We start from the raw sequence: 24,616 nt of genomic DNA, 5'->3' as shown, positions 1-24,616 counted from the left end.
ATGTCTGAAATAATATGGGTTCTACGGCCGATTTTCTTGAGTTTACAGGACGAAAAACCCGAGTTTCCGGGAGGAAAAACCTGCTTGCCCGTGCCAGAGATCGACTAGCTCCAAAGCAGTTTACACTAATTTCTCCGAGGGCGCACTAAGAATTCACTGCGGGCGCCATGTCGCCCGCGGGCACTGCGTTGCCGACCTCTGGATTAGAGAATCATATGAATAGAAAAATGGGAAAAAGAAGCTGGCCCGAGTGGTACAGCTATTAGGAGCTCATAAACCGCCTCGGTGTTGGCCGTCGCAGCTAGGGTTTAATCAGATCAATCCCCTCCTATTTGCGAACTACAAAACCAAAGAATTATTTTATAAAAAAAAAGACAAGGTTTAATTTGCCCCTGTGTCATGAAACAGATAATAGTTGTTTGCACCATTTGTTGAAGAACCTTTCATCCCCTAGCAGGTATCGCTCGTGCGCCAAGAATCTAGGCAAGTAAAAGTACAACCCACTGACGACTTTCGCGTATACTCTATTTTTGTCTCGTATCTGGGATATTTTTTTCTCTTTCCAGATATGGTATTTCAGCACATTTACTAGGAAAATTAAGAATTTCTACGTTTTTCTAACAGGTGGTAGGAACTGCAAATACACTACCTTCGCAAAGGTCAGCATTAGAATGCCTAGTACAATACTGAGTCTTCACCACATACGCTGAGCGGGGGGACAGAAGCAGAAGAAATGTTCCTCCGTTTTAATTTTCTGGCGAACGTTACAAAAAGGATTGCACTGTCTGGGTCTGTTTCGCGACTTTGCCCACTCCACTGGAAGATGCCCATAGGCAATCCTTCAGGCCAAGTCCCGGTGAAATTGTTGTCCCCAACTATTTTTGATATTGTTGAATAATACCTCCGCTACTGTTCCCAGACGCGGGGTGTCATATCCAGAAAGCTGAAAAGATTCTCAGTATAGCTTTTGTCATTTTAATTGAAGAACATTTATAAACATTTTTATATAATTACATAGTGAATAAATCCACTCGGGCACAACCGCTTCGCGAGGACCAGTATGATACTCGCGAAGGGGAATTTTCTTCCCAACGTAGGGAAGAAAATTACTTTAGAAAGTAATTTTCTTCCCAACGTAGAAATTAATTAAGTTAGTAATTTTCTTCCACCAGAAAGTACTTTAGAAAAGTTTCGGATGCGTGGTTTGAACTTAAAGCCTTCCGGATGGTTTTAAATGTGTTCAGATAGTATAGGGTATTGTAGACTGGGAAGCGAAAATCCCCCTTGGTTAGTTTTAAGTTTTAGGTATTCTTACCTAGTTTCATGCTTCCTATTATTCCAGAAAATAATCTATTAGTGGGTTATAAAGTGATTTCCTTGAACATTTTTTTATGTCGGTTAGGTTAGTCATATGCATGAGCATTGGGGTGATGATTGTTTTTAGCACTATAGCTCTGCCGTAAAATGAAAAATAACTGGACTTTAAAAGGCTCTAATTTTCACTACAGGCATCCTGTAGTTTTCAGATGGGAAGAACCGCACTCGCCAGAAAAGGAACGCCTAGTACTGCAAGAGGATGTACTAGCGGAGTTAAACCATACGGAAGGTACCTTGTCTGAAAATTTCCAAATATTTTAATTTTTGTTTTTGCTGCATTTACGTGTAGACCACTGATCCTGCTGAACTGTTGCAATATGCCAAAGTAGATGTAGATAGAATCAGAGTCTCGGAGCGTTGCAACTACATTATCAACATATGCCAACCGCAATCTTGCTCTATCTGGAGACTAGGGATAACGGTATTTCTCTATCTGCAGGAGAGTAATCTTTTTTTTTTTTTTTTGATGAGGGGGTCTAAAGCTAGTGAAAAACGGAGGGGGTTTATCGAGCAGCCCTGCCTTACTCCTTTTTGCATTGGAATCGGTGCCGAAAGAAATCCATTTATAGCTGCCTGGATGGAGGCCTCTGAGTAAATATTTTTGATTACTTTGCGCCGTCCAGGTCATCCCCTCCCCCAAGTTTTTGAAGGATGTGATGTAAGTAGCTGTGCGTAACATTATCAAATGCTTTTCCAGATCTATTGAGAGAATTGCAAGTAGATATTTCTTTTTTTTTGGAGAGAGACGGATGAGATCCGGGAGGGGAAAAAAAAGAGATTTACTTTCCATCGATCTACCCGAACCCCCCATAAACCTGCAAACTGGTTATGACATTTTGGATGCCTAATTTAATGCGAGCGCAGATAATTTTTGAGAAAATTTTATAGTCCGTGTGTTGGTTAGGGAGATTGGTCGCGCTATTTACTGAAGTGCGATCTCGGTCATTTTTTGGAATAAAAACTGTGAAGCTCTATAGGAAATCCGCGGTATTAATTCCCAAAGTGAGGAAATCGTTAAAGATTGTCACTAAAATGGGTAAAACAAAGTTCCAGATAGATCGATAGAACTCAATCCCTAACCCATCTAAGCCAGGTGTTTACCTTGCTTTGATTGTTTTGCAAGATGTTTTTTTTTCTGCGGGGGGGGGGGGAATACGGCCCGTCATGCGAAGCGCTAAGATGATCGGGAAGACATGTGATGTCCCACTCGCTGAAGTAACCCACGCCTTGCCGATCAGAAAAAGCGCCGAGGTAATGTTGATGAAAATGACGTAGGATTTCCTGAGAGGATTGCAACATTTCACCGTTCTCTTGAATCCGGTACACTGTTCGATCTTCATAGACTACAGCCCCCTGTTGGTTGTAAAAAGCAGCAGACCGCATTTCTGTGTATCTCAGGAAAAGTCTTGCTCGAAAATCGAGGTCATCAAACCTTTTCTGTCGCTCTTCCTGTAATTCTGTCTCATCTTGTCGGATGAGATCACTACAAGGAATTCCGCTTCGCTCATTTGCACGATACCATTCCAGATCCCTCACATGTTTTTTGTGTTGGTTTGGTGCACTTTTCGCGCCCACACCTTTAAAAGAGTTCGTTAGACTGTATTTTGAATTTTACCCAAGCTTCCCAGTCCCAGCTGGTGTCTTTCCGTCTATTGCATAGGTTATGTAGCATATTGCTAAAAAAAAAAAAAAAACAGACTAGGGAGAGTGGGAAGGAGCTTCCAAGGGCCTCTGGTGGTTTCCATGAGCTCTGGGAGTAAAACTTTCATCAGAACCATTTGTAGTCCGTTAATAGACCGGTTACCGTGCCGCACTTCAACTACGCGTGAATCAAAAGTATTGGATATGTAGAACCGGTCAAACCTAGTGGATATTCTTCCACGGCACCGCATCGTTCCGAATTTGCAAGGGGTTTGCCGTCTCCAAATATCAACAAAGTCGAAATTTTCACAGCAGCGTTTTAGTGTCCTCTATACAGTTTCAAACATTCACGATGATTAGCTGTTGCAGCCCCCAATAGACACTGTTCTAAAGAGGGAGAAAAAAAAAGCCATTTTGCTGCTGTGGACTATTTGGAAGCATACACTCTGAGAAACAGAGTTGTTCGACCACCGTACTTCAGTCAATGGACACTAGACATCCAATAGAATCCTTTGGGATGCTAAGATATCCTCCTAGTATTCAGGGGGGAATAATTATTCCCACGCCTTCGGATATGAACCCCCGAAACACCAATAGTTGTTGACCGGAAAGCTTCTTGAGAAATTCTCCACATCTCAATGTTTATAAAAATGTTCTTCCTGTACAAAAAAATACATTAATATTGTGCAACAATTTTAATGTATTTTTATGTATTAATATTTAATGTATTTAATGTATTATTATTATTAATAATAATAATAATATTATTATTATTATTTGTAATGCATGGTAGCGATACAACCATGCATACGAACGGTTACATGGTTGTATCGCTAGTCCCGTTTTTTATAATTTTAATGAGTTCTAACTCTTGCTTTTAATTTAAAAGTGTCATAAACTAACTCTACCTGTCATGCCGAAGACAGTGATATATAATTCATCGAAATCGACCAAGTGGAATCCAAAATCACAGTGTACTGAAAATTGTACAGAGTGCACCGTGGTCACTAACGAGTATAGAACAAAGGACGTCGCCATCTTTACAGTAATCCAAGAAATAAGAAAGGTGAGTCATGAAGTGCAACAAGTGCCTGAAGAAATTACCATCCAACGGAAGACATATGACCTGCAGGAAATGCCTTAGGGATCTTCACTTTACATGATCCGGATTCTCAGAAACAACATGGCAATGCAAATCCAATGCTAAATGAGAACAATAGAAGTGCCTAAACTGCAGAGAGAACAAAGAAACGCCATCACCCTCGACGCAACTGATTACACCGGAGGCAGAATCGGACAATGAACTGAACAGACAGAAAAATATCGGTGAGTCTTATAATTTGAGTTCCGTAAATTTATTACTGGAAAAAGGTTTAGAGAATATAAAAGACAGCTTAGCTCTTGTCCAGAAACTATTTGATAAGCAGAATAAACAAATAACAAAAAATTATCGAATATGAAGGGTTTGTTAAATTTAATTATACAACCGTCGAAGAAGTCTTACAAACAGTAAAAGACATTAAAACCAGCATTAACGAACTAACTGACAGGCAGCACAAATTGATAAAAGACACATCAGAACTCAGTCAAGAATTTAATTCCCTGAAACAACAATACGAAGTTTTATATCAACAACAACATAAAGAAGACCTTGACATAAATGGTCTTCCAGAAACTGAATCCACAGAAAATATCAGAGACGTAATCTTAAAGTTAGGCCATGCAACTGACATCCCCCTACAGCATAATGATATTCAGACCATAAATCGGATTCCCAGGAAGAACAGAAAACAATACTTGCCACAACCCACACCAGGCATAGTTCGTCTGACAAGCAACGCTACAAGAGACAATCTCATAAAAGCCAGCAGACTGAAAAAATCAGCAATTCAAGACAATACACCAATCTCTCTATCTGAGTATTTAAAACCTTTCAACCAGAATCTGTTGTACCAAGCCAGATGAGCAAAAACAGAAACAAATTATCAATTTTTGTTGATCATAGACGGCACGATATTCTTGAGAAAGAAACAAAAGACTCCAAATTAGTTCAAAAAGAACACCTCAACACAACAACAACGCAAGAGAACCATCAGATAGATGTAATTACAACAGAATATATCAGCAATTGTACTTTCGACTTGCTTGATGCATTGAGACAACACACAATACACGCGAGAGGACTTTCAATCTGGCATATTAATATCCGAAGCATCCGAAAACATTGATTATTGTTACAGGCTTATCTGAGGAATTACTCTGATATTATTGATATATCGATTCTTACAGAAGTATCCATAACTAATGACGAAGCGACTGCTTTCCAAATTCCATGCTTCTGACAACATAGCTCATGCCGCCAAACAAAAAGAGGTGGCAGAATATTAATATTTGTCAAACAAAAATTAATAGCAAAAGAAACGGCCTATCAGTTTGAGCATGCTGAAACCCTTTGCCTCGAAATCACTAATACCACCAATAGACAGCATTCCATAATACAAAATGCTATTTACAGGCCACCAAACCTAAACATGATAAAATTCTTGCACGAACTCAATTGCTGGCTTTCACGCCAAGAAATATGAAATATGCTCAACCGAACACATAATGATAATCTGCGACATAAATATAAATATTGCAAACGAAAACCAGAATAACACTGCACAATACCTAGACACGCTATCCATGTATAATCGAATACCAACAATAGCATCATGTACTAGAGAAGAAATATTCGGAAATACTGTCGCTGCTTCCTGCCTAGTTGAAATAAACGTCCGAGCACCACCAAATAGATACACTGCATCAGTCATAAAATGCAAAGTAGCAGATCATTACTTCACCGCTCTAAACCTGCACCCTAAGACAATATCCATGCAATACCCAACAGGAGAAAAGCAAAACAAAACAATAATAGACGAAGAAATAGTCAACCACAAAATAAGAAAAACCAACTGGGAACACGTGGCATCAGATTCAGCAGATACCTTATACAACAACATTAAACTCACACTGGAGGAAATATATAAGAAAGCTGAAAAGAAAGTCAGACTTTGCTCGAAAACAACCCAAAATCCTTGGATAACATAAAACGTAATCATAGAAATACACAGAAAGGACGCTCTATGGAAAGAATTAAAGCGACATCCAAATAACACAGCTTTGAAAACTGAATATAAGATAAAAAGGAATCGCCCTACAACACAAATAAGAAATGCCAAAAGAAATTACTACAGAGACAAATTGACCTCTGCACAAAACAACATGAAGCAAACCTGGCATCTGATCAACGAGATGCTAGATTGTCCTCCCAAAACCACCGCCTCTGAAACCATAAAACATAGCTTCATGAAAGACGCAAAACCTATCCAACAACTAGCAAATGACTTTAACCAAACTTTGCACATTCCATCCAAAAACTGCACAGAAATATTCCCCCAATCACAAAACGTGATCCTCCACTTGGACCACAATCAAAACAGACATTATGGTTCCCAACCATAAAAGAAGCAGAACTTCTCTCTGTAATACATCAAATCAAACCAAATAAAGGCCCAGGAATAGATGGTATAAGACCTAAGGATATCAATCAACATGCAACTAGCTTAGGTGATATCCTACTAAAATTAATAAATAAAATATGTAAAACAGGAGAGATACCAATTATGCTAAAGACCGCCATAATCACCCCCATATACAAACATGGAAAAAGAAATTTAATTATCAATTACAGATCCGTAGCAACAATACCAATCATCAATCAAATTACGGTGCCGATCGCACTGAAGAAACTCACACCATATACAGAGACCTTCCATATTATCTCCAAAACACAGTATGGTTTTCAAAAAAATATGGGAACAACGTCTCTCTTGGAAGACTTTACAGACGTAATTAATACCGCCTTAGACAAAAACAAAATTGCCATGGTAGTTTTTATTGACCTAACTAAAGCATTTGATACACTCACACATCAAACCTTTTAGAAAAGCTGAGGGATGTTGGAATAGACAGGTCTCTACACAGGTGGTTTACAAACTACCTCCAAAATAGAAAGCACATCACATGTATTGGGTCAAACCGAAGTAGAGAGCTACCAGTAACCTGTGGAGTGCCACACAGAGCTGTACTCTCCACAAATCTATACAACATTTACACGCACGATATTAATCAGCTACCCCTCAAAGGTAAGATATTCCAATACACAGACGATACAGCTATAATATCCATCCGTAATAACGCAAACATAGCCCAATCAAATATGCAACATGACATTAATCTGATCACAGACTGGCTCAAGAAAAACCCCATACACCTAAACTCAGAAAAGACAAAATTAATGATATTCAGAAACCCACTGCATAATGACACAAAACATTTATCTCATTATGCAGCTTTGCTAAAACATTATTTCGATGCCAACTACAGGACAGTTAGAAATACATACCGTATAACAAGCCCTCAGACAACTAATTATATCACATATGAATACAATAATCACTACGGAAAGGCCACGCGAAACTTCTACATCCCAGACGTGATAAACAAATTACCTTTTGAGTACAGAAACCTCACAAACTACAATAGCCTGAAAAGAGCTCTAAGGACATACTATGAACAAGAAACACGCACCAAAATACCATACAAACTTAATGAAACACAATATATTCGTTCAGGCTTCCAGTTCAGCGACGCATCAATACATTCCAAGTTATTGTATGTGCGTGTGTGTGAGTGTGCTCGCGCGAATTTCTTAATCATAGATATCGTAGCTTCCAAACACAGCAAACAAACCAATAAATAATAACCAACTGGTGTCATCCTCAGATAAGCTTGCAAGTAAGCTTCAGGAATGAAAGCCGAAAAATTATATCTCAGTCAAGATAGATAAATAAATAAATAAAAAAAACAGTATATATCATATGTAACCAAATGCATGTTATGTACGTATCACATGTAAAGCAATGTATGTAAACAAATGTCTCATCAGTCAATGACACATTCTGCATTGCAATATCATAACGAAGATGGGATACGTTTTGCACAATGATCACCAAGAAACTCAATTATTCGATTACCTTCTCTAATTTCCATAGCATAAACAATTTTTAAGGTCATCCTTCTAAAGTTATGGAAGCTATGCATTAAAATTAATTCCCAAGCAGCGCTTTGCGCAAGAGGATTGGGAAATCCCCTAACATTGACCTCGGAAGTCTAGTTGGTTATTCGTGGTTTAGAAAAACAGACAAAATGTTGCCCTTTGATAACTGAGTTAATGTGCTATGTAGGACTAATATGTCCTGTTCAATCAGGTTTGAAACTATATTTGAAAAATCATCAAACTGTTCACAGAGGAGTCGGCCCTCCTGGAAACCTGGAATGCGGGTTCTCCTAATTAATCTGTTGTTGTTAAAAGTTTTCCTAGCGTCACTGAAGACGTATTAAACTGTCTAATAACAATTGCTCCACCTGTAACGATGTGCTTGATAGAACTACTCTTTTCGTCTTCAGAAACGTCTGATGAGTTGGGTTAATTTTCTGTTCTTCATGTGCTGTGAGATGTTGTCAGAGAAGAGCACAAATTTCGATTCCTTTGTATCTTCCCTTGGCCTCTTTGTTGTGACACTTGTGATTTGCATGTCTTCTTCTATTTTATTTTCTACAGTTCTTTCTGCTACCTCAGTGATAAGAGCTTCATTGTTCGTGTTATGCTGTTTCTTGTTAATCTTTCCCAAAGATGTTTTCATGAAGGTGGCTTGGCTTTCTGCTGCTGTCACTTTGCATGATGGTGCCTGAAGAATTGGAAAATCTTCTTGATTTTTCTGTGTCTCTGTTATCACCGAATATTCCACTAATGTGTATATAAGAGATTTGATAGCACCGCCCATCCGTTCAGCATGGTTTCTGTATGGGCAGACGTTCACTTTATGTTCCTTATTACCACATTTAAATCAGGATGATGAACACTGTTCCAGTGCATGCCCTGTTGCCATGCAGTTTCTGCATTTATTTTTCACGCAATCTGCAGCTAGATCTTCATATGACCCACATCTGCAGCACTGTCTTTTGGCTCCAAGATAATTAACCCTTACACTGGCAGAACCAATGAAAACTATGTTGGGAACAGGTGTTTTCATTTCCATTGTAATTACCACTTTACCAGACTTCCAGTTTGGGTTGTCGATGTTATTCGATTTTAATATCAGGGACGACACTCCAATTCGAAAATACCTTGCGAATGACGTCGTCACTATTTTCGATATACTCAACTGAGAATCTGTCAGTTTTTACTGTTCCCAGGATTTTTTTATCATAACGGGAAAAAAGTTCTCAACACCATATTCAAATACTTAAAGAAGTTTATCTCTGGTTTGGAAATCTTTAACCACAATTTGATATTTTACTCAGTACGGAGTAAAACCATATATAGATTGAAAGCCTACACTTGTTACCAAAGCATTCAAGACTGAACCTTTCTCGACTTTGATATCTACTTCAAAACCAAGCCTTCTGACTCTCGGCAGAAGAGGATGCCATGAATAAACTTGAAAAAAAAAAAAAAAAAGATATAATGTACAAAAATATTTCAAAAACGTTTACCGTTTTCCGTTGATTAGTGAAAATTCAAACCCCTTAGCCTAATGTCTGCCAGCAGAAAAAAAATCCCGCACTACCTAATTGGTAGTGCCTGCAAATACCAGTATTGTATATTGTAATGATAACAAGTATATTTTTAAAAGTCAACTGGCATAAAGGGGCGAAGCAAGAATGCTTTTCATATTCCCCGTTGTCTGTAGAGGACAATGTAAGGATAAGGTGTTATTGGGCTACAAAGCTCTGATCATGGCAAGAGGGAAACAGCAGTAGCTATGCCTCAGTTAGAACTTCATTGGCTACAGCATTGTCACCCATTTCCCTCTCTGGGTACCAATTTAGTCACCTTTTACGACATACATGAGCTTCATTGGTGATACTTAATTAAAGGCAATCTCTAAAAATTAAGACGATCCCTAGACACCGAATAGTGGGCGAAAGACCGTCCATCTCAGCGTTGGCTCCACTCCATGATGGCCTTCCACCCACCACCACCACCGAGCAGAACCGCTCACATTCCGTAGAAAAGCATTCACCGACAAATCCCCTCAGCCGGCCGTGCCGGAAAACACCTTCCCCGGAGACTGAAATTGCTTCCTTAAGACAAAAACCTTAAGAGAGCGAATCTCAGCGTCCAATTAGTCGCCTCTTACGACATACTTGGATTTGCATTGGTGCTATTCTTATCTAGGCAACCACACCGGAAAAAAGTAATCTTAGTCCTTATAAGGACTGGCTTAAACGGGCGAGGCAAGAATGCTTTTTATCTTCCCCGTTATCTGTAGAGGACAGTGTAGGGATAAGGTGTTATTGAACTATTAAAGCGCTGATCATGGCAGGAGGGTAATAGAAATAGCCTTGCCTCAGTTTGGACTTCATTGGCTACAGCATTTCCATCCAGTACCCTCCAAGGGTATTAATCAGGACATCTCTAAAAAAAAAAGAAAAAAAAAAGTTCGCAACACACCTTTATTTAAATTTATGTTAATTTTTAAAAAATGTATTGAATATTTTGGCATCTGCTTAAATTCTTCGAAATTTTCTTTTATTATTTTCATTTATTTTTGAATTTATATAAATTTGTTATATGTTTTTTAGAAATCAAATAAATTTTAAATAGAAACCTGAAAGTTTACCCGAAAATCTCAATTTGAAGTCAATATTCAAAACAAATTATGCACAGCCAGTTTTATAACTGTAATATCAAGTATACAGTGAAATCTATTATTATAATAAAATACTCATATTCCATACATTCTGTAATAGTTGAATAAACATTAAAGAAATCTGAAATTGATTTGAAAAAAGCCAAACAAAGAAGGTGAAATTTCTTCCCTTCATGCTCCCATGTCTAACTCGTCTTGATGGCGCAATCTCGATGCCTTCCAAAGATGAGACAAATCTCCTGACATCATTCTTCTCCTTCAAGTTCTGCTCTGATTACTATGTTAAGTTATTTCGTCACAAGACGTTAATTAAATGACACCCTCTATGCTCATCCCCCAGTCTTTCGTCAGAAAGAAGTCAGAAGAGTCCTGAATAGTTTGAAAACAACAAGTCATCTAGTCCCGAAAATAATCCTCATATTGCTAAAACGCTGTGCGTTTAGTTAACATTTAATTAGCACTAATGCTTTATCTCTGTTTTCTTTCCCATTCCACTGGTATCAACCTTACAGCATTACAAGAAAGCCTACATTCAGTCCATTCCAAAAAAAAGTTGATAAGTTCAGCCAAAATACTCTCTCCAATCGTTTTCTTTTTACCTTGGTTAACTTTATGCAGGTGTGTTTCACCCATTTTCTCTTTTGGTCAATCATTCTCAATTTCAATGGCCAATCGCTATTGTTGGACTTTAACCTTATGCAAATGGATCACGAATTTTCCATCTGGTCATTCACATTTCTCTCTCACTGAAGATGTTACACAGAGCTCTCTTCTATACATTAAACAATATTGACCTCAAACCTTTTATGTTCTTAATATGATTGTTCAATCTTAATATTTTGTCCAATACGCGCCGAGATACTTTGCTTTTTTTTGTCATGGGATTTTGGTAAATAAACAGAAATGTCTTCTTTTGGAAAGGCTAATCTTCTAGTGAAGAGCACCGCTATGCTCCTTTGGGGTTTAATGTAATCTACAGTCTGAAAATCAGTTTTCTAGTTTTAGAAGGTTTTCTTGAAGCTTTTTGGTTACCAAGTGTGGTTGAAGTGATCTAGCTAATACAGTCCTCTATTATCTGTAATGACTATATTGAACAATTTGGCTTCTCCACAGTGGGATGTGTTTCCGTCTTGTAAAAAGAATGGCAGTCCTTCTGTCAGCATTAACATCTATCCTCGATTTCTTGAACCATTTTTCCAGGTTTGTTGCTGCGTAGCATTGTAATAAAACTCTAAAGTCCTAAAAAAGGACTGGCTAGATGAGCAAAAAAAAGAATGCTTTTGATATTTCTCGTTATCTGTAGAGGACAATGTACGGATAAGGTATTATTTAGCTATATAAAGCTCTGATCACGGCAGGAGGGTAACAAAATTAGCCGAGCCACAGTTAGAACTTTATTGGCTACAGTTTGCCATTCATTTCCCTTCCTGGGTTACTGGTTCTCATAACCTCCTGTACTAAACTCTTAAGTTCTTAAAAGAACTGGGAGAAGGACTGAGTCCTTGACTCTTTATCCCGTCAGCTGAATGAAGAAAATCTGTGTGGATTGGGGTGTTATTGAGCTAAACGCTCTAGTCATTGATGGGTAACGGCAATAGCTGAACCTCAGTTAAAACTTCGTTGGCTACAGCATTGCTATTCGTTAATCTGGACGTTCTAAAAAGAACTTTTTCCAGTACCAACGTTAACCTCTCACCGAATACTGTACTAAACTCTTATATCCTTATAAGGACTGGCTTAAAGGCTCGAAGCAAGAATGCTTTTCATCCACCCCGTTATCTGTAGAGGACAGCGTAGGGATAAGGTGTTATGGAGCTATTAAAGCTCTGATCATGGCAGGAGGGTAACAGCAATAGGCTAGCCTCAGTTAGAACTTCATTGTCTACAGCATTGCCATCCATTACCCTCCAAGGGTATTAATCTCCGCATCTTACGGTAAAAAAAGGGGGAAAAATCTCTATCCGTACTAAACTCTGGCGAGTTCTTAAAAGAACTGGGCGATAGACTGAGTCCTTGATTCTTTATCCCGTCATCTGAATGAAGAAAATCTGTGTGGATGGAGTGTTATTGAGCTAAAAAGCTCTAGTCATGGCTGGGTAACGGCAATAGCCGAGCCTCAGTTAAAACTTCATTGGCTACATCATTGCCATTTGTTACCCTGGAAGTGCTAAAAAAGATCCTCCGAGGGCGAGGATATAATCTAAAAAATTTAGACTATAGAAAAAGTATTATGGTTTTTTATAGTTTATTGGAACATATAGTCTAATTTAGTTATAAAAATACAATAAATAATAAATTCATAAATATATAAATAAAGTTATTATGAATATAGTTTAGAGGTAAAATTGATGCTTTCTTTTCACCAACTTAAGCTGTTGCATCATTCTAACAGCAGAAGCTGACTTTTAATTACAATTTGTGCATTCAGAAATATTGTACATTCGATTGTTTTGAAAACTAACTAACTAACTAATTAAGCCGATTCTACACCGTTGTTTAAAAGAAAATGTAATAAACATTGAATTAAGAGGATCATAAAAGCTTTTTCAGTTTTAGTTCCTAACATTATTCGGCACACTGGCGTAAGAAGGCTGCAATGGTAGCCTAAAGGAAGAGTGAGTAAAACAGCAAACTCGAATCATTGCCGATGTTCTTTCGGTCTTATTGCTTTGTAACGAAAGCAGAGAACTTCATTAGTGGTGTATTAAAGTCCGTTATTGTTAACGCGGGTTAATCTTCGAAATAATGGCATAAACTACTTTTGTCTCTAAATATACTGGACATTAACTATTTTAAAAAAATTGGCATTTTTTGAACTTTAAATTTCTTCTACAGTTAACGTATTGACCTTTTTACACTAATCGATCGCGGGTTAAATGACGCTATTATATGTTTTTTTTTTCTTTTTTTTTGAGAGGAAACTGCCGCCATACTTATTGGGGGCCCGAAGTTTCTTGAAAATTTAATATTTGGTTTCTAAGAGTACAGTTTTGGGTCTATGTAAAACATATAGGATAGATACAAAAAAAAACGCAAAATTAATCCAAAATAGAAAAACAATTTAGCCCACTCTCGGTATGAATGTATTATAGGTTAAAAAAAAAACTTTCCTGGGTGGAAGGCCGAATAAAAAAATTGGGAAGAAAAACGAAAAGCCATTCTAGCACCGGAAGAAAACCAGTTGGCTCTTTTTTTTTGTAGTCTTAGAAACTAGGTAAAAAACTATAGTTCAAAAGTCAATGTTTTGTAAGCAAAAGGATGAAATCTTAATAAACTATATAAGATAAGTTTATAAAATATATGTTTTTGTTATTATTAGAAAAAATGTGATTAATTTAAAAATAATCATTTTTTAAAAAAATTTCTATTTCCTAATCAATATTAGGACACCATTTATAAAAATCTTAAAGTATCCTTTAAAATAGAAATCATTAGAAGCATATCTGTGTTACTTTATTTTAAGTGGTTATGTATTTGTATTAGGACTTAATACTGAACATTCGAGTTCGATATTTAAATTACAATAAATATATAAAAGATCGGTATTGAGATACAAAATAAGCACCGCTTAATACAAAACAATACTTTGGGCTGCGAATCTCGTCCAGGCACACCTGCCATTTAACAACCCGTCATGTTCTTCATGCTAATTAATATAAGACGAGGTGAACACCGTATGTCACCTCATGTTTTTCTGAATCTCTACAGTGACTGTAAAAAAGACTAGATAACCCAAAAACCTTGCTCTACGGATCAAACCTGGAACTTCTTTCAAGCCACTTCACATCTCCAGTAAGCAAGGTGGTGGGATTCGAAACCACAGCCTATTCGTTGGTTGGCCATTGAGCTGTCCACTCGACAAACAAGTCCAGCAAGTCATTAAATAAAAATCTGATTTGTTTTGATGTATTGTGCAACATCACAGGCGTCCTGTGTCATCTTTTAGTGAACTGTTCTCCTCAAACAAAATAAAACAAAGAACGAACAATCTTCGATGTACATCTTATATATATATATATCCCTAAAGGGCTCACTCTAGTGAGTACGGACTCGGCGAACCCGAGTCACCTGAAGCTGGATCACGCCTTACTTCATGTAATATACACCTGTTATATTATCTGTAGATAATATAACAGGTGCATGAGATGAAAAATAAGAAAATAAGAATGAATCACCCCTAGACTTCGAATACTGTAATAGCATTGGGGGTGGGGGAAAGGAGCAAGATCAAAAGTAATACAGAGGGAAAGAAGAGTAGGGACCAGTCTACAGATAATATAACAGGCGTATATTACATGAAGTAAGATAAAACCTATTTAGAAATTGAATAGATATTTTATAATTGATACAAAGAACTCAGTTCCGTAAGGATTGACCCAGCCATGACTAGAGCGTTTTAGCTCAACAACACTCCATCCATACAGATTTACTTCATTCAGATGACGGGATAAAGAGTCAAGGACTCAGTCCATCGTCCAGTTCTTTTAAGAACTTTAAGAACTTCCGTAAGGATTAGAGGAGAAGGTTTTGGGAAAAAGTCCTTTTTAGGACTTCCAGGGTAACAAATGGCAATGCTGTAGTCAATGATGTTTTAACTGAGGCTCGGCTATTGCCGTTACCTAGCCATGACTAGAGCGTTTAGCTCAATAACACCCCCATCCACACAGATTTTCTTCATTCAGATGACGGGATAAAGAGTCAAGGACTGCAGTCCATCTCCCAGTTCTTTTAAGAACTTAAGAGTTTAGTACAGGAGGTTATGAGAACCAGTAACCCAGGGAGGGAAATGAATGGCAATACTGTAGCCAATAAAGTTCTAACTGTGGCTCGGCTATTTTTGTTACCCTCCTGTCGTAATCAGAGCTTTATATAACTCAATAACACCCTATCCTTACATTATCCTCTACAGATAACGAGAAATATCAAAAGCATTCTTTTTTTCGCTCATCTAGCAAGTCCTTTTTTTAGGACTTTAGAGTTTTATTACAATGCTACGCAGCAACAAACCTGGAAAAATGGTTCATGAAATCGAAGACATGTTAATGCTGACAGAAGGACTGCCATTCTTTTTACAAGACGGAAACATATCCCACTGTGGAGAAGTCAAATTGTTCAATATAGTCATTCCAGATAATAGAGGACTGTATTAGCTAGATCACTTCAACCACACTTGGTAAACAAAAAGCTTCAAGAAAACCTTCTAAAACTAGAACACTGATTTTCAGACTGTAGATTACATTAACCCACAAAGGAGCATAGCGGTGCTCTTCACTAGAAGATTAGCCTTTCCCAAAGAAGACATTTCTGTTTATTTACAAAAATCCCATGACAAACAAAAGCCAAGTATCTCGGCGCATGTTGGACAAAAAATTAAGCTTGAACAATCATATTAAGAACATAAGAGGAATGAATAAGGTTTGAGGTCAATATTGTTTAATGTATAGAAGAGAGCTCTGTGTAACATCTTCAGTGAGAGAGAAATGTGAATGACCAGATGGAAAATTCGTGATCCAGTTGCATAAGGTTAAAGTCACACAATAGCGAGTGGCCATTGAAATTGAAAATGATTGGCCAAAAGAGAAAATGGGTGAAACACATTTGCATAAAGTTAACCAAGGTAAAAAGTAAACAATTGCAGAGAGTATTTTGGCTGAACTTATCAACAGTTTTTTGGAATGGACTGAAAGTAGGCTTTCTTATAATGCTGTAAGGTTGATACCAGTGGAGTGGGGAAGAAAACAGAGATAAAGCATTAGTGCTAATTAAATGTTAACTAAACGCACAGCTTTTTAGCAATATGAGGATTATTTTCGGGACTAGATGACTTGTTGTTATCAAACTATTCAGGACTCTTCTGACTTCTTTCTGACGAAAGACTGGGGGATGAGCATAGAGGGTGTCATTTAATTAACGTCTTGTGACGAAATAACTTAACATAGTAATCAGAGCAGAACTTGAAGGAGAAAAATGATTTCAGGAGATTTGTCTCATCTTTGGAAGGCATCGAGATTGCGCCATCAAGATGAGTAAGACATGGGAGCATGAAGGGAAGAAGGTTCACCTTCTTTGTTTGGCCTTTTTCAAATCAATTTCAGATTTCTTTAATGTTTATTCAACTATTACAGAATGTATGGAATATGAGTATTTTATTATAATAATAGATTTCACTGTATACTTGATATTACAGTTATAAAACTGGCTGTGCATAATTTATTTTGAATATTGACTTCAATTTGAGATTTTCGGGTAAACTTTCAGGTTTCTATTTAAAATTTATTTAATTTCTAAAAAACATATAACAAATTTATATAAATTCAAAAATAAATGAAAATAATAAAAAAAAATTTCGAAGAATTTAAGCAGATGCAAAAATATTCAATACATTTTTTAAAAATTAACATAAATTTAAATAAAGGTGTGTTGCGAACTTTTTTTTTTTTTTTTGGAGATGTGGTGATTAATACCCTTGGAGGGTACTGGATGGAAATGCTGTAGTCAATGAAGTCCTAACTGTGGCACGGCTATTGCTATTAACTTCCTGCTATGATCAGCGCTTTAATAGTTCAATAACACCTTATCCCTACACTGTCCTCTACAGATAACGGGGAAGATAAAAAGCATTCTTGCCTCGCCCCTTTAAGACAGTCGTTATAAGTACTAAGATTACTTTTTTACCGGTTGCCTAGATAAGAATAGCACCAATGCAAATCCAAGCATGTCGTAAGAGGCGACTAATTGGACGCTGAGATTCGCGAGTTTGAGTTCGCTCTCTTAAGGTTTTTGTCTTAAGGGAGCAATTTCAGTCACCGGGAAAGGTGCTTTCCGGCTCAGCCGGGTGAGGGGCTTTGTCGGTGAATGCTTTTCTTCGGAATTTGAGCGGTTTTGCTCGGTGATGGTGGTGGGTGGAAGGGAGTGGAGTGGAGTGGAGCCAACGCTGAGATGGACGGTCTTTCAGCCACTATTGAGTGGCCTAGGGATCGTCTTAATTTTTAGAGATTGCCTTTAATTAAGTATCATCAATGAAGCTCATGTATTTCGTAAAAATTGACTAAATTGGTAACCAGAGAGGGTAATGGATGACAATGCTGTAGCCAATGAAGTTCTAACTGAGGCACAGCTATTGCTGTTTCCCCTCTTGCCATGATCAGAGCTTTGTAGCCCAATAACACCTTATCCTTACATTGTCCTCTATAGACAACGGGGAATATGAAAAGCATTCTTGCTTCGCCCCTTTATGCCAGTTGACTTTTAAAAGTATACTTGTTATCATTACAATATACAATATTGGTATTTGCTGGCACTACCACTTAGGTAGTGCGGTTTTTTTTCTGCTGGTAGACATTAGGCTAAGGCGTTTGGATTTTCACTAATCAACGGAAAACGGTAAACCTTTTTGAAATCTTCCTGTACATTATATATATATACAGGGTGTTCGGGATAAATTTGACAGTTTCGTAAGGAAAAAGAAAATCTTCTTTGTATCTATTAAATTTAATGAATTGACAAAAAAACATTACAGGCAGAGTTAATTACAATACTATCAACAAGATTTACTCAAAATAACCACCATTAGCATCGATCACAGCTTCAATTCTGCTTCGGAACCTCGAACAAGCTGATGCTACAGTCTCCCTGGGAAGGGCCGCAAAAACTGTTTTAATTTTATCCATTAACTGGGCTTTTGTATTACTGGAAGTGCGATTGGTGTCTTTTTCAACTGCGCCCCATACAAAATAATCCATGGGGTTAAGGTCTGGGGAGTTTGGAGGCCAAACATTTGGACTGGTGAAGTCGTAGAAATTTTCAGACAACCATTTTTGACTTTTCCCAGAGGTGTGGCAAGGGGCCGAATCCTGCTGCCATACATACGGCCTACCATTGGCTACCCTTGTTATCCAGGGCTTGACTACAGTTAGCAACTCCACGAACAAAGCCCGAATTCCAATGCCAGGGTTCTTCAACACCTGTTCCTGCAGATTTGCGAGGAATTCTGCTGTACGAACGCAATCAGATCGTCTGCTAGGGATCTTTCTTCTTGCTACATCCTCGTAGTCACCATTGCAAGTCTCTAGTTCATGCCTGATTGTTTTTACTGTATTCAGGGAGCATTGGGCAGCAGTCGTAATATCCTTATTTTGATGGCGGGCACGAATCATCATGATACAAGTTATTCTCTTCCATGATTCAGGTGGGTTCCAGCTATCCATCCTTTCTGACATCTTGTATATGAATGAAGAAGGGTCCAAACTTTTAAATGAAGAGAAGTGTGTGTTAATACATGTAATTACGGAAAAATATAATTAATTATAAATATGTCAAATTTATCCCGAACACCCTGTATATATATTTTTTTTTTTCAAGTTTAATCATGGCATCCTCTTCTGCCGAGAGTTAGAAGTCTTGGTTTTGAAGTAGATACCAAAGTCGAGAAACGTTCAGTCGTGAATGCTTTGGTAACAAGTGTAGGCTTTCAATCTATATATGGTTTTACTCCGTACTGAGTAGAATATCAAAGGCGGAGGAAAATATCAAATTGTGGTTAAAGATTTCCAAACCAGAGCTAAACTTCTGGAAGGATTTGAATATGGCGGTGAGAACTTTCTCGTTATGATAAAAAATCTTGAGAACAGTAAAAATTGACAGATTACCAGTTGAGTATATATCGAAAACAGTGACGACGTCATTCGCAAGGTATTTTCGAAGTGGAGTGTCGTCCGTGATATTAAAATCGAATGACATCGACAACCCAAACTGGAAGTCTGGTGAAGTGGTAGTTACAATGGAAATGAAAACACTTGACCCCAACATCGTTTTCATTGGTTCAGTGTAATGGTTAATTAACTTGCAGTCAAAAGTCAGTGCTGCAGATGTGGGTCATATGAATATCTAGGGGCAGATTGCCCGAAAACTAAATGCAGAAACTGCATGGCAACAGGGCATGCAGTTTCTGCATTTAGTTTTCAGTGTTCATGGAACAGTGTTCATCATCCTGATTTAAATGTGGTAATAAGGAACATAAAGTGAACGTCTGCCCACACAGAAGCCATGTTGAAAGAATGGGCGGTGCTATCAAGTCTCTTATATAAACAGCAGCGGAATATTCGGTGACAACAGAGCCACAGAAATATCAAGAAGATTTTCCAATTCTTCATGCACCACCATACAAAGTGACAGCAGCAGAAAGCCAAGCCATCTTTGTGAAAAATTTACAAGAAACAGCATAACACGAACAATGAAGCTCTTATCACTGAGGTAGCAGAAAGAACTGTAGAAAATAAAATAGAAGAAGACATGCAAATCACAAGTGTCACAACAAAGAAGCCAAGGGAAGATACAAAGAAATCGAAATTTGTGCTCTTCTCTGACCACATCTCACAACACATGAAGAACAGAAAATTAACCCAACTCATCAGACGTTTCTGAGGACGAAAAAGAGTAGTTCTACCAAGCACAGCGTTACAGGTGGAGCAATTGTTATTAGATAGTTTAATACGTCTTCAGTGACGCTAGGAAATCTTTTACCAACAATAGATAAATTAGGAGAACAGGCATTCCAGGTTTCCAGGAGGGCCGACTCCTCTGTAAATAGCATAGGCTTTGAATTGGGATCTAAGACCAGCAAATCCTGAACAGTTGAAAAGGATTTTTCAAATGTAGTCTCAAACCCGAATGAACAGGACATGTTAGTCCTACATAATACATTAACTCAGTTAGCAAAGGACAACATTTTATCTTTTTTTGTAAACCACGATAACCAACTAGAGTTCCGTGGTCAATGTTAGGGGATTTCCCAATCCCCTTGCGCAAAACTCTGTTTGGGGATTAATTTTAATGTATAACTTCCATAACATTAGAAGGATGACTTTAAAAATTGTTGTTGGTAAGGAACTTAGAGAAAGTAATCGAATAGTTGAGTTTCTTGGTGATCATTTTACAAAAAGTATCCCATCTTCGTTTTGATATTGCAGTGCAGAACGTGTCATTGACTGATGAGAACCTAGTGATAGAAGAAATTGAAGTGCTTAGTAAATTAGAGAACCTTAATACTAACACTGTGATTTGGTTAGATGACATATCGTCCAATTCGTTAAGGGAATGCGCAAGAGAATTAGCAGAATTACTAAGAGGATTTTTTTAACATCCAAAAGGATTCTATTGGATGTCTAGTGTCCATTGACTGAAGTACGGTGGTCGAACAACTCGGTTTCTCACAGTGTATGCTTCCAAATAGTCCTCAGCAGCGAAATGGCTTTTTTTTCTCCCTGTTTAGAACAGTATCTATTGGGGTGGGGGGTGCAACACCTAATCATAGTGAAGGACTGGAACTGTATAGAGGCCACTCGCTATGGACACTTCGAAGCTCTAAAACTGTGCTGTGAAAATTTCGACTTTGTTGATATTTGGAGACGGCAGACCCCTTGCAAATTCGGAACGATGCGGTGCCGTGGAAGATTATACACAAGGTTTGACCGGTTCTACATATCCAATACTTTTGATTCACATGTAGTTGAGGTGCGGCACGGTAACCGGTCTATTAACGGACTACAAAAGGTGCTGATGAAAGTTTTACTCCCAGAGCTCATGGAAACCACCAGAGGCCCTTGGAAGCTCCTTCCCACTTTCCCTAGTGTTTTTTTTTTTTTTTTTAGGAGCTACATAACCTATGTAATAGATGGAAAGACACCAGCTGGGACTGGGAAGCGTGGGTAAAAAGCGCACCAAACCAACACAAAAAACATGTGAGGGAACTGGAATGGTATCGTGCAAATGAGCGAAGCGGAATCCCTTGTAGTGATCTCATCCGACAAGATGAGACAGAATTACAGGAAGAGCGACAGAAAAGGTTTGAAGACCTCGATTTTCGAGCAAGACTTTTTCTGAGATACACAGAAATGCGGTCTGCTGCTTTTTACAACCAACAGGGGGCGGTAGTCTATGAAGATCGAACAGTGTACCGGATTCAAGAGAACGGTGAAATGTTGCAATCCTCTGAGGAAAGCCTAAGACATTTTCATCAACATTACCTCAGCGCTTTTTCTGATCGGCAAGGCGTGGGTTACTTCAGCGAGTGGGACATCACATGTCTTTCCGATCATCTTAGCGCTTCGCATGACAGGCCGATATTCCCCCACCCGCCCTCTGCAGAAATAAAAGCAGCATGCAAAAGAATCAAAGCAAGGAAAACTCCTGGCTTAGATGGATTAGGGATTGAGTTGTATCGATCTATCTGGAACTTTGTTTTACCCATTTTAGTGATAATCTTTAACGATTTTCTCACTTCGGGAATTCTTTCCGCGGATTTTGTGAAGAGCCTCACAGTTTTTATTCCAAAAATTGACCAAGATCGCGCTTCAGTAAATAGCTGGCGACCAATCTCCCTAACCAACACACGGACTATAAAATTTTCTCAAAAATTATCTGCGCCCGTATTAAATTAGGCATCCAAAATGGCATAACCAGTTTGCAGGTTTATGGGGGGTTCTGGGTAGATCGATGGAAGTAAATCTCTTTTTTTTCCACTCCCGGATCTCATCCGTCTCTCCAAAAAAAAAAAAAAAAAGAAAAGAAATATCCACTTGCACTTCTATCAATAGATCTGGAAAAAGCATTTGATAGTGTTAAGTACAGCTACTTACATCACGTCCTTCAAAAACTTGGGGGAGTGTGGGACCTGGGCGGCGCCAAATAATCAAAAATATTTACTAAGAGGCATCCATCCATGTAGCTATAAATGGATTTCTTTCGGCACCGATTCGTATGCAAAAAAGGAGTAAATTAGAGCTGCTCGATAAACCCACTCCGTTTTTCACTAGCTTTAGACCCCCTCATCAAAAAAAAAAAAAAAAAAAGGTTACTCTCCCGCAGATAGAGGAATACCGTTATCCCTAGTCTCCAGACAGAGCAAGATTACGGTTGGCATATGTTGATAATGTAGTTGCAACGCTCCGAGACTCTCATTCTATCTACATCTATCTTGGCATATTGCAACAGTTCAGCAGGATCAGTGGTCTACACGTAAATGCAGCAAAAACAAAAATTAAAATATTTGGAAATTTTGAGACAAGGTACCTTCCGTACGGTTTAACTCCGCTAGTACATCCTCTTGCAGTACTAGGCGTTCCTTTTCTGGCGAGTGGGGTTCTGCCCATCCGAAAACTACAGGATGCCTGTAGTGAAAATTAGAGCCTTTTAAAGTCCAGTTATTTTTCATTTTACGGCAGAGCTATAGTGCTAAAAACAATCATCACCCCAATGCTCATGCATACGACTAACGTAACCGATATAACAAAAGTTCAAGGAAATCACTTTATAACCCACTAATAGATTTTTTTTTTCTGGAATGATAGGAAGCATGAAACTAGGAAAGAATACCTTAAAACTTAAAACTAACCAAGGGGGATTTTCGCTTCCCAGTCTACAATACCTATACTATGTGAACACATTTAAAACCATCCGGAAGTCTTTAAGTTCAAACCACGGATCCGAAACTTTTCTAAAGTACTTTCTGGGGCATTTTCTTCCCTACGTTGGGAAGAAAATTCCCCTTCGCGAGTATCATACTGGTCCTCGCGAAGCGGTTGTGCCCGAGTGGATTTATTCACTATGTAATTATATAAAAATGTTTATAAATGTTCTTCAATTAAAATGACAAAAGCTATACTGAGAATCTTTTCAGCTTTCTGGATATGACACCCCGCGTCTGGGAACAGTTGCGGAGGTATTATTCAACAATATCAAAAATAGTTGGGGACAACAATTTCACCGGGACTTGGCCTGAAGGATTGCCTATGTGCATCTTCCAGTGGAGTGGGCAAAGTCGCGAAACAGACCCAGACAGTGCAATCCTTTTTGTAACGTTCGCCAGAAAATTAAAACGGAGGAACATTTCTTCTGCTTCTGTCCCCCCGCTCAGCGTATGTGGTGAAGACTCAGTATTGTACTAGGCATTCTAATGCTGACCTTTGCGAAGGTAGTGTATTTGCAGTTCCTACCACCTGTTAGAAAAACGTAGAAATTCTTAATTTTCCTAGTAAATGTGCTGAAATACCATATCTGGAAAGAGAAAAAAATATCCCAGATACGAGACAAAAATAGAGTATACTCGAAAGTCGTCAGTGGGTTTTACTTTTACTTGCCTAGATTCTTGGCTCACGAGAGATACCTGCTAGTGGATGGAAGGTTTTTAAAAAAATGGTGGTGCAAACCAACTATTATCTGTTTCATGACACAGGGGCAAATTAAACCTCGTCTTTTTTTATAAAATAATTCTTTGGTTTTGTAGTTCACAAATAGGAGGGGATTGACCCGATTAAACCCTAGCTGCGAAGGCCAACACCGAGGCGGTTTATGAACTCCTTGATAGCTGTACCACTCGGGCCAGCTTCTTGCCCCCATTTTTCTGTTCATATGGTTCTCTAATCCAGAGGTCGGTGGAGCAAGCTCCAGACCTCTTTCCTTAGTATTTTCCATAAATTTAAAGCACATCTTGCAGAGGGCAGCAACCTTTTTAATATGAAGGGCACAATACAAAATTTGAAAATTACGGATGGCTCATGACACAGGCATTTTTTCTCTCATTTCAGGCTTACAAATTCTATGATTAGTTGTTTTTTAAAAAAAATGAGATTTCAAATTTTAACATTATTTTATTTACCTCGCGTTTACAACATATATTTGTCATATATGAATGAATATAAAATACCATAAAAAATATAAAAAATACAAAAAGAATATTCATGTTAACAATTTGCATGCATCTGTCAAATCAGATGCGAGCGCCTTGCTTTACCAATCATAATGGCAAATGTATTTGTTTATTATGCAATAGTAGTGTGGGT

The sequence above is a fragment of the Typopeltis vanoorti genome, chromosome 6 (assembly GCF_054136105.1).
Source record: "Typopeltis vanoorti isolate ZY-2024b chromosome 6, IOZ_Tvanoo_1.0, whole genome shotgun sequence".
Classification (NCBI taxonomy): Eukaryota; Metazoa; Arthropoda; class Arachnida; order Uropygi; family Thelyphonidae; genus Typopeltis; species Typopeltis vanoorti.
This window is presented reverse-complemented; position numbering follows the sequence as displayed.